This window comes from Camelina sativa, chromosome 20 (assembly GCF_000633955.1).
Source record: "Camelina sativa cultivar DH55 chromosome 20, Cs, whole genome shotgun sequence".
NCBI lineage: Eukaryota > Viridiplantae > Streptophyta > Magnoliopsida > Brassicales > Brassicaceae > Camelina > Camelina sativa.
The window spans coordinates 19137964-19144316 of NC_025704.1; positions in this window are offsets into that span (position 1 = coordinate 19137964).

The following is a 6353-nucleotide window of genomic DNA, read 5'->3' on the forward strand; positions in this document are numbered from 1 at the left end:
CTTTTATAAACCCAAACCGACATATAATTTCGTTCTAATTATAAAATCTAAACCCTAACCATCTCATTTGTAAACCCAAACTGACATATAATTTTGTTCTAATTGTAAAATCTAAATCCTAACCATCTCATTTGTAAACCCAAACTGACATATAATTTTGTTTTAAATATAAAATCTAAACCCTAACCATCTCATTTGTAAATCCAAACCGACATATAATTTCGTTCTAATTGTAAAATCTAAAATCTAACCACCTCATTTGTAAACCCAAACCGACATATAATTTTGTTTTGATTGTAAAATCTAAACCCTAACCACTTCATTTGTAAACCCAAACCGATATATAATTTCGTTTTAATTGTAAAATCTAAACTCTAATCATCTTATCTGTAAACCCAAACCGACACATAATTTTGTTCTAATTGTAAAATCTAAACCAAGCCAATATTTAACTTTATTTAATTAAAAGTATACATAATTTGTTTTCTTAATTTGTTTTGCTTTTTAATTTAATTTTAATCTCTTTTTAAAATAAAATAATGTATAGAAGATTCTGATTAGTTGAAAAGGAGGAGGTGAACAAATAGATTCACCTCTAGGGGGTGAACCTAAGTATTTTTCATTTTAAAGCCTAAACCCAAAATACTAAACTTTATCCTTAAAACTATATCGTAAATGTAAAATAAAGAAATCAAAGCTAAAAACAAAATTCTAAAAATTAATTTAACATATTGTAATTGTTTAAAAGAGAGTAAAATGAAAATGTTCAAAAAAATAGGATATCTGATATTTTTGAAAAGAGTATATTAAAAAATGGTATCCTACTATATTAATTGAGAAGTACAAATATGAAACTAACCTTAAAATGTGTAAAAAATTACATTCAATTGCCATTAGAAAATTTTAATTAAGATTAATAAATTAATTAAATAAATATAATTAATTAAAAATAAAAAAGCTAACAGATCAAATATAAAAAAAAATCTAGAAAAATAAAAGAAATCTATTCAAATCAAATTTGTACTTGAAAAAAAAAATAACTGCTAATATAATAGAGTTTATTTTCTTCTTTAATTTTACATTATCATGCCATTGATTTTAAATAATTATTAGTTTAAAAACAACATTTGTCTCTCTAATAAATTATGGACGAAAATTAAAAAATATTTTTAAAAAAAATATAAACAAATCAGAATTTCAAAAACTAAGATTTTATATCCAAGTAGTCAATATAATTATTTTTAATAACTTAATAACAAGATTTCGGATATTTTGTTAAAATTTCAAATTAGTATTCTCATATCATCTTTATTATATTTTATTTACAAATTGTTTGGGATTTTTATATAATACTTATTATTAATAAAATGCATATTTTTTCTACATATGTTGTGATTTGAACTTTTAAAAACAAAGATATATTACTCGAACTATGAAAATAAAATGTGTGTTTAATTTTCACATTGACGGATGGGTAAAACTAAATTTATATAGCTGATAAATTTATTTGTTCATAATTGTAATATTAAAATTACTACTTTATATTTCACAAAATAATGATGCAAATACAACAAACAAACACTACAAAACTGTAATATATATAAGTAAAAAATAAAATACTATAATATTCTATTAGTATTCAAAAAACATATATAGATTTACAGAACAATTAAAAATAAATATTATCTCAAACAAAATAACTTTTTAAAAAAAATATAACAATAACTTTATTATTCTATTATAATTTTTTTTTAAATGTTGACCCGTGCTTTAAGCACAAGATATTACCTAGTTTCTAACAATTCTCGTAAAATAAAGTTAAGGTAATGGTTGTATGCTTGTGAAAATTATTTGGTTTGACAAGAAAATAATATATTTATTTATACAAAACAATACTCTCTCTTTTTAAGATTAATAATGGATTAAATAATTTCTTCCGTTAGGATATCCTATTAATTAATTGTGATATATTTTAATATACAATTTTCTTTTCTTTTTTTTTTAACACTTGATACTTAGATTAATGGAAATTGTTGTTTACAGAGTGAAATTCAGAACGAATACATAGGGGAATTTCTAAATGAAAATTAAAATCTGAATTGCTATGTCTTTGAGCTTTGGCCAGTTTGTCAGCGATACTGTTTGTCTTCCGTGTTGTCCATTTAAAAACCAAGGATTCAAATCGCGTAGACCACCCTTTTATATCCTGTAACCAATTGTGGATATCAAATCTTCGACTTCCATTGTTGAGAACTCTAACCAAATTCTGGCAATCTCCTTCAAATATGATTTTGTTATAACCACTTAGCCATGATTGTTGCATTGCGAAAACCAGGCATTCAGCTTCTAGAGCCGATGTAACTGATATACCGGTAGCTTGACTTGCCTCACAAAACATACCCTGATCATTCCTAATCAACCAAGCAGCCGTTGAACGATGTACATTGTCTATAAAACTACCATTTTTGTGCATGATTGGATAACAAAATAGGATTCTGAAATTCAAAAACCAAAAACGATTCTAAAAACTAGTACTAGTAGGCCATAATCAGTTACAAAACAATAAACAATGTCATGTTTTATAATAAAGTGACTTCTCCTTAAATAATAAGGATATATGATTAGTTGTAGGGGTTTAAAAATATATATATATATATATATATATATATATACCCAACCAACCAATCAATCAAACGATTCTTCACTTGTAAACCGACGGGAAAAACTGATATTTTCCTTGTAGCCCTAATTACACCGGAAAGAATGGCAGAAACTGCCGATACAATCTACACCACCGTCTTAACGCCGCAGCCTGAATCAGAAAGCTCTAAAAAACGCAGTTCTGACGCAACATCCTCAAAAGTCGAAGCAGAATCAGAGAAGAAACATGGAGGAACCACCACGATCTCCGTTTGGCCACCGACTCAGTTAAGCCGCGATTACCTCTTCAATATGCTTATCAATATGTTATCCACAGACTCGTGCCTCTCCAAGAGATACAGGACACTCACTACAAGAAAACCTGCGATATGTGACCATTGGTTGTGACCAAAATTGTAGTCGCAAATATTAGCGACTACTTTGTAACGTATTTGTGACCAATTAACGACCAACACCAATACCAAAACAAATCAGTCGCAAATTAACGACGATGCTGGGAAGTCGGCGAGTAGTCGCAAATTGCGGACCCTTTTGCTACGCTTTTATGACTGGTCTAAAAAAGGTCGTAGTTTGCGATTAATTTGGGACGGAAAGAGCGGGGTTGGAAAAAGCCGTCGCTTAATCGTCACAAAATAAGACTTATTTGTAACTCTCTTAAAGTTTTGTTGTTTCGTCACAAATCAATCGCAAAATAAATTTAGAAAACGTTGGAAACATTGGTATCTAACTCACCTAATGTTTGAGATGCCCAAAATGTAGTCGCAAATTCGTCACAAATATTCACCTGTCATAGTTTGCGACCACTTTGAGACCCAAAAAACTGACAAATAGGCAAAAACGTAATTTACACACGATTCATCTTCTTCTCTACAAACCCTAAGCGCCGCCTATGCTTGCTGCGAGTTTCAATCTGAAATTGTGGCGTTTTTCTGTTTTGTTGGGTATTTCTTATGTATTTTCATCAAAATGGAACAAATCTACGGTCACCTATTTGCGACTTATTTGCGACTAACACCTGAGTTCGGGATGACTTTGTAACGACTTTGCGACGCTCATATTTTTCTTGGACATTTTCTCTATTCAAATTTATACCATTGTCAATATTAGATGTCTTCTAATGATTACAACAACTTTAGACATGGAAAATATAATCAATGACATACAAATATTATAGAATTCTAAACTTTTGTAAGAATTTCTTAAAAATCTTAAACATTGCTTAATATATTAGGTAATGTTTACTAATGCTTTGTAATGATCATAACTTAAATGCATTTCATGATTATAGTCATGTAAAGGATTAATCTTGCTGTATTGTTGTAATTTCATTTATTCTAACAGTTTAGATGGACTGTAGATCGATCAAAAGCTTTAAAATTCATTAGAAAGTTTCGTGATTCTTTAGATTGGTCACAATAAGGTAACGTTTTTGCGTCTGTTTCTTGACGCAGTTACAAAGTGGTCGTAAATTAGCTACAAAACGACGACGACTTTGCGACCACCACCTGAGTTCGGGACCATTTTGCGACTAACACCTGAGTTCGGGACGACTTTGTAACGCCTTTGCGACGCTCATATTTTACTTGGACATTTATCTATTCATATTTTTACAATTGTCAATATTATAAGTCTTATAATGACTCCAACAACATTAGACTTGGAAAATAAGCAATGCTATAGTCAACTTATANCTTTGTAATGATCATAACTTAAATGCATTTCATGATTATAGTCATGTAAAGGATTAATCTTGCTGTATTGTTGTAATTTCATTTATTCTAACAGTTTAGATGGACTGTAGATCGATCAAAAGCTTTAAAATTCATTAGAAAGTTTCGTGATTCTTTAGATTGGTCACAATAAGGTAACGTTTTTGCGTCTGTTTCTTGACGCAGTTACAAAGTGGTCGTAAATTAGCTACAAAACGACGACGACTTTGCGACCACCACCTGAGTTCGGGACCATTTTGCGACTAACACCTGAGTTCGGGACGACTTTGTAACGCCTTTGCGACGCTCATATTTTACTTGGACATTTATCTATTCATATTTTTACAATTGTCAATATTATAAGTCTTATAATGACTCCAACAACATTAGACTTGGAAAATATAATCAGTGGCATACAAATATTATAGAATTCTAAACATTTGTAAGAATTTCTTAAAAATCTTAAACATTGCTTAATATATGAGGTAATGTTTAGTAATGCTTTGTAATGATCATAACTTAAATGCATTTCATGATTATAGTCATGTAAAGGATTAATCTTGCTATATTGTTGTAATTTTCATTGATTCTAACAGTTTAGATGAACTGTAGATTGATCAAAAGCTTTAAAATTCATTAGAAAGTTTCGTGACTCTTTAGATTGGTCACAATAGGGTAGCGTTTTTGCGTCTGTTTCTTGACGCACTTACAAAGCGGTCGTAAATTAGCTACAAAACGACGACGACTTTGCGACCACCGCCTGAGTTCGGGACCATTTTGCGACTAACACCTGAGTTCGGGACAACTTTGTAACGCCTTTGCGACGCTCGTATTTTACTTGGACATTTATCTATTCATATTTTTACAATTGTCAATATTATAAGTCTTATAATGACTCCAACAACATTAGACTTGGAAAATAAGCAATGCTATAGTCAACTTATGGTTTTGTATCTTTTTTATAATTAATCAAACCATAACATGTAACATGATATGTAATGTTAAGTAATGAGTTTGCAATTTCATAACTTACAAGCATTGCATGTGTTTTCAAAAATTTGTATTGTGACTGAAATCTGAGAGTCATAATAGAGTAACAATTTGTGACTCTCTTGTTACGAATTTGCAACTCTTATCATTTGCAACGAAGTTGCTACTACCTTTGCGACTAGTTTGCTACTACTTTTGCAACTGTTTTGCGTTTAACACCTGAATTAGATACTGTTTTGCGACTCTTTTGCAACTCTCGATTTTTTTGAATTTGAAATTTTACTTTAGAAAAATGTTAACATGTTTCTATACAGATTTATACTTTAAGTTGATCAATATCTGTCATATAAACTTTGTCAAAGCTTTCCATTTGAATAATTAGTCACATTGTAAGAATCTTATAAATCAAAAGTATTGGTTGAAAATATTACAAGTAAGTCCCAAAAGAGTAGTAATTTTGTGACGGAATTGCAACCAAATTGATTTATGATATTTTGCTATGAATTTTGTGACTTTTGCTACAATTTTTTTAATTATAAAACATACATTTAGAACTCTAGATCATCATTTTATTTAATACTAGGTAAAATCCCACGCGTTGCGTGGATTATGTTCATATAATAATATTATATATATGAAAATATAATTATTTATTCTTAGTTTTGTATCAATAGTACTTAGTAAACCTACACATATTTTTCAAATTATGTAAAATCTACAAACCTTTTTTTTATTTTATTAAAAGTGTATGGTTAATTTTCTCTTTTTATTTTACTATTAGTGTATGAGATATTTCTTATTATAATGGAAAATAGCTCAGTAGACAACGTTAATTGAAATATTGGTATTTTTGTTTTGAAAGGTAATTTCGCTTTTTGCTGTAATATGGATTATTTGTGAGAGGTATACTTATCTTTTGTTTTTGTTTTTTTTTTTTGTGAGAGTATTTATACGGTGTTCTGTCCATTTGTTTGAGTTTTTTTTTTTTTTTTT